This window comes from Fukomys damarensis, unplaced genomic scaffold (genome assembly GCF_012274545.1).
Source record: "Fukomys damarensis isolate Sample0158 unplaced genomic scaffold, DMR_v1.0_HiC HiC_scaffold_73832, whole genome shotgun sequence".
Classification (NCBI taxonomy): domain Eukaryota; kingdom Metazoa; phylum Chordata; class Mammalia; order Rodentia; family Bathyergidae; genus Fukomys; species Fukomys damarensis.
The window spans coordinates 1-9,538 of record NW_022974744.1 but is presented as its reverse complement, the minus strand read 5'-3'; the positions used below and the strand labels follow the sequence as shown (position 1 = coordinate 9,538).

Sequence of the window (9,538 nt, the reverse complement as noted above, 5' to 3'; positions counted from 1 at the left end):
GGTGCAGCACTTGCCACCCATGGGCAGGGACCTAAGTATTACATCAAACAAAATAATAATAATTAAAGCATCAATAGTATGTGACTTTTTTTTGCCAACTTTCTCAAATGATTATAAAACATTCATATAAAGATAGTTTCAGTTCTAAGGAACAAGCTTCCTTTAATGAGAACAAACAATAGCATGATGCTTTTCCAGAAATGGTAAATTCCCTTGGGTAAATGACTGTGACCTGTGCAAGGTAAAGGGTGTTGAAAAGTGTTCACCTACCTTCTACAATGCCTGGGAAAAGGAGTCTGAGTCCCAACCACACGACAGGTGGATTAGTCAGTGTCTGTCCGGTCTTTTGCTCGCAGGTGTTGTGTAATTTTGGTGCTCGCACGAGTCACCTCTATCCTACTGGGTTGAAAATGCAAAGTATGGTATTAGTACTGTCATGTAAAAGAAGAGTGAAGCCAGTAAATACCTAGCAATGCCTGCTTCTGAGTGTAAAAGAAAATGAAGAAACCAACATGGCCCTTGCATTAGGCATCTTCCTGCACGTGGGTCTGAAAGAGACAGAACAGCAGGGGGAATTCAAAGAAGGGGTTTAGGGACTGCTAAAGGTGAGGAGGGGCCAAAACAGCAGGAGAAGTCTAGGAGAAAATTATTTCCAGTGAAGAGCTTACCTGGTCACCACGGTCACTCATCGGTGGGCTCACACCGCAGATGCTGCTGACAATCGTCTGACATCTACATCTCTCATCTACAAAACAACATAACACGAGTGGCTAAGGTGTATTTGTGCAACCGGCCTTACTGAGGGCACGCTGTGCTCAGCGGTCCTCCGGCGAAATGTCCAATGTAGCCTCATCCTGAAGACAGAGTTTAGTCTGAGGAAGTGAAATTCTATCCAAGAGATGGTGTAAAGAAGGAAAAACTGGGGGCTCCACTAATACAAGACAATTGAGAATAGCCTGGGAATAGAAGACACGATGCTTCCCAACCCTTGAATGAACAGAAATTTGAGCACAGGATCTGCTGTATCTACTCACTCACAATATATTACCTCTAGCTGAGGAAGAGCTGGCTAACAATACCTGTCCACTAGGAAGTGGAAAACTATAGCACCGATACCACATGGTCCTGGACTCTCCCCAGTGTGGGGAGGAAAAAAAAAAAAAAAGCACAAACACTGGATAAACAGAAGATCACGCCGAGATACTTCCTGCATCCATACAACACATACTCCTGCAGGATGACAGTCCTTAGAGGGCTCCCAGTCTGAGAGACAAGATGCTGAACAAAACAAGGCTGAACACATGAGCCCCAGAAGGACTGGAACAGAGAGGAGGAGGGCCCGGAGCCCAGGTGGTCAGGCAAGGCTTCTTCCTAGGTTGGTGTGACACAGTGCAGGTAGAACAGGGCCAGTAAGTAAGATTTTTCAGAGTTGGGAATATTTGCATATGCAAAATGACGTATCTGGGAGATGGTTCCACAGCCTAAACACAAAATTCACTCGTGTGTTATATATGTCACATACACACAGCCGAACAATACTTTTACACAATAGTTTAATGCACCTGTGACTGTGCGTGTAGACTGTGTGTGTGCACCCAGTGTGTGTTTGCCGGGGATCCAACTCAGGGCCCCAGGAATGCAAAGCACACCCTCTCTATTACTAGCTACACCTCCAGCCATCCTGCATTTTAACTCCAAGATGTCAGAGGAGATCACGTCTAGAATTTTCCACCTCTACTATCGTGCTAGTTCTCAAAGATGTTCAGGTTTTGAAGTATTTCAGTTTTGAGGTTTCAGATTAGGGATGCTCAATGTGTATTATTAGCCCTGGTTTCACGTGAGGGAAATGAGGATACCAGGGGTTCAGCTACTTCAGGTCACACAGCTAGGTAGTGATGGTACCCATTTCTCACTCACTTAGGCCTGTTAAAACACAAAGGTCTCGGTACTATTCCTATTCCCTATATCAATCTCTCCTCTCATACCTGTCACCTGCTTTAATGCACACTCACCATCTTGTGCTTCTATCACTACCCTTACCTTGAAATTCTAATAATCTTCTAACACCACATAAACTCTGTCATAGCACATGATTATAACAGTCCAATTGCCCATCAACTGGAGACTCGATAAAGAAGATGGAATGTGGATGTATTTTTATATAAAATGGAGTACTACTAGCCATAAAGAAAGAGAAACTAGAGACATGTATAGCTAAGTGGATGCACAATGAGGCCACACTCTTAAGTGAAATAAATAGGACACACACGTGTGAATACCGAATAGTTTCTCTGGTGTCAAAAACTAAAAGTGTAAATAAGGATCAAAATGTATCATAGGAAAAGAAGGTCTAAAAGCCTAGAGGAGGTGAGAGAGGTAGGCGAAAGGTAAAAAGGGAGAAGAAAAAATATGAGAAAAAGGAAAAACATGGAAACAATGTTTTTGTAAACAGGGAAGGGTGGAGGGGTTGAAGGGAGGGCTGGGGAATGGGGGAAAGATAAGAACCAAGATACGGCACGTAAAGGTACGACACCCCAATGATGACTGTTAACTGTATTGTAAACCTAAAGCGTACCAATGAATTTAATTTTTCAAAAAGCATGTAAATTTTCCCTGTAATGAACGACTGCCGGGCCTAGAACTGAACACGGATCTTGAGTGCAGCTTTAATGAACTTGATGTGTAAAGGAAATGAATCACCAAGATTTCGTTTTAACCGAGCTTTCTCACACAACCCATGCACAATTTGCAGTGCAATCCACCTCCAACCAAAAAGAGTTCAACCAGGGTTTCCCCACCAAAATTATACCCCAAACACTGTCTCCAGTGCCCAGATGATCCAGGCTAAAAGACACCGCCCCCCTGACAGGGAGCCATTGAAATCCTGCTCCTTCAAATGTAGAAATCCTTCCCTTCCAGCCTTTCTGTGCGCTGGTAGAGGCTCACCTGAGCCAAGCTATTCACTCGGCCTTTTTGGACAAGCGAAGCCAAACAATCCTGAAACATACTGGTCAACACACAAATCCAGTGTCTCCAAGAAGCAAGCCTGTGTGAATCTAGGGAGTGGGTACCGGAAATGCCCCTGGAAATGTGACCAATCCTCACACCACATTTCTGAACCCACCGAGGTCCACTGCTGTACTCAAGCAAAGGGGATAACCAAAGACGCCTTTCTTCCCTGACTACCACACACTCCAGCCTGCACAGTTACTTGACAACGGTCCATACTTGAGCGCTAGTTGATGCAGGAACCACAGAGCCCACGAAAAGCACACGTACTCATTCCTAAGTCACATCCTGACCACTGTCCCTCAGGAACAGTTTCTCTGAAGTTTCCATTTTGGAAATGTCGCCTTCCTCGAAAACACTGGAGTCTCACATTGTGGGTTGGGAGATGAGGCGGAGGACGGCGATGCCAAAGAAACAGGTCATCTGTGACCCAAACACGAATCTGGGCCCAAGGACACCCCGGCTGCTAAACGATGCCTACAGGAAGTTTCGTTCCTATTTCCCCTCTGAAAGACAGCAGTCCCCCCGCTACAGAAAGGAGTACGCCACGCGCAGATCGTCCGGACGCCATTCCCCATTCCGATAGCGAAGCGACGGGCTGTCCAAGAAAAACCAGTCCTCTCCCGAGCGCCCTTCACCCCCTGGCCCGGGGACCGTTCTGTTCCCAGATGCACGCTTGCCCTGCTCTAGGAGATCCTCCCGGGGCCTGTGCCCTACTCCTGTCTCCTCCTCTCACCTGCCCTGTCCTAGGGCGGCTCTCTCTCCCTCTCTCGCCCTCTTGGCTGGCTGCGGCTCCAGCTCCCTCCGCGCCCTCTCCCCCCCTCTTCGCCTCTCCTTCGGCCTCTCCGTGGCTCTCTGGGTTGCTCCCTGGCGCTCTTTCGGTGGCGCTGGCTGTCGCTGCCCCTCTCTCCCCCTCCATCCTTGTCCTCTCTCCCCGCTCCCTTGGGTTCAAACTCAGTCGCTCTCGGCCTGCCTCACGCGCGTTCGCTCTCCGGAGCGGGTCTCGCCGTCCAGTCGCCGGCGTGCGGTCTCCTCTCCTCAGCGCTGCAAAGGCGGCCAGGCGCGAGGAGGGAACGGGTGAAGCCCACCCGAAGGAGCCCCGCCTCCGGGGGCTGAAGAGGCAGCCCCGGGAAAGTTGGGTGCGCGCGCCGGGGTTTCGTCACCGCGAAGCGACGCCTCCGAGAAGCTGGGCCTTCATTGGCTGCCGCCACTGCCCTCAGCGGTCGGGAGAAGATGATTGGTGGTTTCCTCTGCCAGCCAGGCCTGGCTGTCCTCGGACCCGCGCTGTCCGGCTCTGCCCGGCGGGGACCGGAGTCCAGGCTGCCTCGGGATATCGCGTCTCTGCCGCTCGCCGCTCTGGAGCGACCTCTAGGGTGTGGGTTGAGGACTCCACGGTGCTTGTCGAGGCGGTGGGAAGAGATTCTGGGCGGTGTGCGTGACGTCGTCGGAGGGGGCTCGTGGGAGCCGCCGAGCGTTCGCTAGAAGCCGCCGGCCCCTGTTCTGCCCGCCGGTTCTGGTACGGAGTGTGCACGCCAGAGCGGATCTCGGACTTTGGTTTGGTTCATTTACCGGTTGTGCTTGGGCGAAAGGAGCCCAGCCGGCCAGACCACGAAATCAGTAAAAAATGTCGTTTATAAGGTGTGCTCCAGCTGGATGAACAAGATGTGTTTTTTGTTTTTATATAAAATGGAGTACTACTCAGCCATAAAAGTGAGAAACTAGAGTCATTCGCACGAAAATGGTTGCATATTCAGGTCCTACTCTGACGTGAAATAAATAAGACCCACATGTGTAAATACCGAGTCGTTTCTCTGGTGTGAAAACGTAAAAGTGTAAATAAGATCCAAACTGGATAATGTGAAGTAGGAAGAAAAGGGCTAAAAGTGTAGGGGAAGTGGGAAGGGCAGGGCAAAGAAATAAGGGAAAGGACAAAATAGGAGAAAAGGAAAAAGTGGAAGCAAAATCTTTGTAAATAGGGGAGGATGGAGGGGGTGAAGGGAGGGTATGTAAAGATTCAAGGTCCCAGTGATGAACATAACTGTACTGTATACCTAAAAAGTAGCAATAAACTCAAAACAAAAAATACAAAAAAAAAAAAAAAAAAAAAAAAAAAAAAACCTAAAACAAAGGTCTGCTCCAATAGGCAGAGCACCCCCCAGATGTGGCAACCGATTGTCTCGGTGGGGTTGCGATTGTCTCAGTGGGGTTGCTTTCGGCTTTTAGTTTAATGGAGAGCCCTACAGAAGCTGTATGGGGAGAGTTACTGCGGGAGCTTTCGGTCCACGGAACCAGGGAATGTTTAGCTCTGTGCCCAGCTATTTTTTTAGGAAGACAAACTTCCATTCTAAGTGGATCACCCGTGAGAGGCAAGGAACAAGGAATAGGTCTGTCATTCGTGAGTGTTACGAGAGTCGGGACAGAGTGGACAGACAAGCGTTTTTATCTGTGTCATTTGAGGAAGCGTGGTTCTTTGTGTTCAGCAGTGTCCCAGAGGAAGCAAGTGTGTGGGGATTTCTGTACCTTGGCTCATTTCAGGAAACAGGTGAAGTTCAGCATCAGAACAAGGTGAACTTAAGCTAGGTGTCTTTCGTGTGTGTCCACGCAGACAGATACATAAGAGATTGCCTTTTTATCGTGAAATTGTCTTACCCAGGGACTGCACTTTGCAATATTGAGAGGTAATTTTTTGGCCGGGCATGGTGGCGCACGCCTGTAATCCCAGCACTCGGGAGGCTGAGGCAGGAGGATGGCTGTGAGTTCAAGACCAGCCTGGGCTACATAGTGAGTTCCGGGTCAGTCTCAACTACATAGTGAAACCCTGTCTCAAAAAACCAAAAAAAATAATAATAATAATAATTTTTTTGTGGCCTATAGAAGGCCAAAATGAATAATGCCAGAGGACTATCAGAGGCCCCGTTTTACAAATGAAGTAAATGTCACAGTTGAAGTCACCTGCCAAAAGTCACAGAAGGATTAAGTGGTGGATCAGATTGAAACCTGGATGTCTGTGACTTCATTGCCTCCCTGTTAGGCAGCCCTGTGCTTTTCCTTTCCAGAAGCATATGATCCAGCTCAGGCTTTTAAACAATAGACCTCTTGAGCGGGCTGACAACCCTTACTCCCCCACACATATGGCACTGAAGGAGTTGTAGACAACCTCAAGGGCAGAGAGCAATGTTAACGATCTTAGGTCCCAAAGGCCCACCTTACTCCGTCCAAGGAGAGAGGCTACAGGCAGGAGATTAGAGAATGTGCGGAGTATGTTTCTGTGGGAGACAGGCTGATGGGATACTACAATCCACAAGAGTGATGATAAACAGTGACAATTTCCAAATCATTCTTTTACCCATTCCTTCTTGCCTGCTCGCCTGCCTGCCTTGACAATACCATCCTCAGATCCGATGTGGAACTCCACACCTACATGGGTAAGGAGAGAGATTCCCATTTTACCTGAGGAGTACCTGACCAGCAGCCCACCATGCTACTGTGCATAATGTGAGAAACATTCTTCTACTGTGAATGAATGAAGCCAGTCAGTTGTGTTTCCTCATTAGTGTTATTCCCGTGTAACAGATGAGGTATCTTAAGCACAAAGAGGTTGGGGCAGCTCCCCAACTTCACTCAAGTCACGTGGTGAGTCCCGCAGCCCCTAGTGCTCACCATGTCCCAAACCCGTGCTGTCCACCTCAATCCTTTGCACATTTGCCCTTCCTCTGGTGCTGCCTAACTCGGTGAAAGACACCACCTTCTGCCTCCTACTGAAGCTAGAGGTGCTTGAAGCCATCTTGATGACTGCCTCTCTGACCAGCCCGACCATCCCAAAGCCCTGGCAACTGTCCTCAGCAAGATTTTCTAAGGAACGGTTTTACACTCTCTTCTTCCCACTACCACAATTATCTGGTCCAGTGTCTCCTTAACAGTCACCAAGTCAGAGCTGGTGCTCTTGCCACTAGTCCTGACCCCTTCCTGCACACTCTATCCTAAAGCCAGAGGGACCTTTTCACTTGCCAGTCAGGTCCTGTCCCCCCTGTGGAAACACTGCAGGTCTGCCACATGCTCAGGACACCATCCAGCCTTTTAGACCAAGTACCTCTGGCCCCGCCTAGTCCCAGATGCCTCCTCTGTAGCACATCCCTGCATCTGCTGCAGCCCACACCCACATTCTCCCCAATCTAACTCTCTTCTGTTCACCAGGTGACCCACACTTTGTCTTCCTCTGATGTCTTTAGCCTCCTGATGAACTTCCCTTTCTGTGGGATGAGCCTCCTCCCTCTTCATCTTTCTGATTTTCCCTTGCCTTCTGGTTTCAGATGAAGTAGAGAAGTTTCCGTTTTACCTAGGGAGTCGCTGGGTGGAGAGGCACACTTAATGGCTTTGCTTGTTTTACTATTACATGGTACAAATTCATTATCATTCCCCAGATGACTCACCGAATTGTAAAAAATCAGACAGCAAGGTATCTGGGGGGAAATTCTTATTTTGCAAATACGTATAATACTCAGATATATCTAGGGAAGGTAGAAGCTTAATTTGCTCGAGTGTAGCAATCCTTTCACTCCGTGTGTCTGTGTGTATATGTGTGCCTGTGAAATCATGTTTTGTACCGTCCATCTATAGGATAACGTTTTAAAGAAGTCAGATCACCTACATGAATATAATGAAAGGGTATGTGTAAAATCCTTTAAGAAAAAGAGTACAATACACATAGCATAGGTTTCCCTGTCATTCATATGGACCTATTGTTGCATTTCAGTTTGGAATTTGCAATTGTGGACACAATGTTTGTGTCTCGGAGGGATCAGGTCCAGGGGGCACCCTCCCAGTGAAGGAGTAACAGAAACAGGGAAAGAATGTTTCCCTTTATGGTGTCCTTGACCAAGTAAATCGAAATACAAAGGACACGAACAATCCTCGCTTTGGTGAGGTGGTTTCTTGCAGTTTCCATTACAACAGGAGCTTTGTGTAAGGACCCCAGAGTCTGTCTGAGCTGTCCTCCCTCTGCCAGGGGGTGGGTTCAATAGTCCTTGTTGGTTATCAGGCCAGAATCAGCTGCCTTCTGGCTAAAGGGCGCCTGCTAAGTGCATCTGCTATGGTTTCATGCAACTCCTTAGTTGTGCTCAATAGGTGTCCTAGAGTCCTGGAGAGAACCACGCCCAGTGAAGAGGTCAAAGCCACACCTGGTTGTGTCTGCTACAGAGTCAACTGTGAAGGAGAATTCCATTTCCTATCGCCCAGTATTCTTAGCACGGCACACCTGAGCATAAAGTGAAGCCTGTTCCCTGGGGAGGTCAATAAAGAGAAAAGTTGGAAATCGTACCAGTCTGGCCACATCCACCACAACAACCCCAAACAGGGTTTAGGGGCAGACTAGACTCCCAGGGGTCCCGGTACGCTGTTCTCCACACTTATGTGTCCCTCCAACAGGGCACAGTGTGAGTGGCTCTTCCTGTAGCTAGTTATGAGGACCTGTTATATTCTTCACCTGCGTAGCTTGTAGTTCCAAAGGCCCAGAGAAAGAAGCGCCTAACATTCCATCTACAGACTAGGATACAAATTAAAGGAGTTAGGTTGCTGAGGCAGAAAAAGATGGCCGTAGGAGTTCCTTTAGTACAAATATTCTCGTTTAACTTCCTGCTTGTTTTTATAAGACTTTTTTTTTTGGTACAGAGGATCGAACTCAGCACCTTGTGCTTGCAAGGCAGGCGGTAGCAGCATTAAGCTAAATGCCCTACTTGTTTAACGAGTGTCTGCATTTAGGACCGAGGCATGATGTTTGGACTTACAACTCGCTGCTCACACGACTGGTGTTTTTTTGTACCATTCTGTATATCTTGTTTCTAGAACCCAATGTCTTTCTTGTACAGCACGGTCATGTTTGCTGATTGTACTGTATGGTGCTGTAGTTTTATGTCTGTTGTGTATTACAGTAGTGATTGTAGTAGTTTTGCAAAGTTATCAAGTTGCAGTTTCCTTTGACCGTTTATTTGTTCTGCATATGGTAATGTAAATAATATATACAATCCCTCTTTTAGTGACCCAGTTGCAGGGTCAGAACTCGATGGTTAAACGAGGAATAGCTGTACTATCTGAGTCCAAAGCCAGGCTGCTTTCTAATCACAGTGACACCCTCTGCTCACGTAAGATTTGCTAAGGTGCAGCTATTGTGCCCTGATGGGATGGTCTTCATTGTCCTACCGCTAAGTCCACCTGTCCACATCAGGTAAAGGTATCCTGAGAGGCTCCGGGGTAGTCTGCGTGCGCCATCCCAGAAGCCGCCCAGACCTGACAACTCTGGAGTCCTTTGGTAAGAAAGGCTGCCTTCGGTTAACAGTGGTGGAACACTAACTTCTGTGATTCTCCTGCAGGACTCCTGCTGTAGCTCACTGCCACCTCCAAAGTGTGACTCACCCCATTCAATTTCAGTCTCTGTTTGATAGGTAAGAACATGGAGGTAAAGACAGGAAGTGTTTGTGGGGGCTACAGCACAGCTCCAGAGCTAACCAGACACCTCACGTGTGGGGCCCCCCGG

General features: G+C 48.0%; 1 long non-coding RNA gene across 2 annotated transcripts; it reads right to left on the bottom strand.

Annotated features, from left to right (window-relative positions):
- Positions 1-252: 252 nt before the first annotated feature.
- Positions 253-4,354, bottom strand: LOC104867725. Of its 2 annotated transcripts, none has more exons than XR_004516005.1 (3): positions 3,988-4,354; positions 669-745; positions 253-399 (listed from the first exon to the last, which is right to left on the bottom strand). It is a non-coding gene; the product is annotated as an uncharacterized LOC104867725 (long non-coding RNA). The 2 variants fall into 2 exon arrangements; XR_004516006.1 differs by lacking the exon at positions 3,988-4,354 and adding an exon at positions 3,746-3,976.
- Between the last annotated feature and the right edge of the window lie 5,184 nt (positions 4,355-9,538).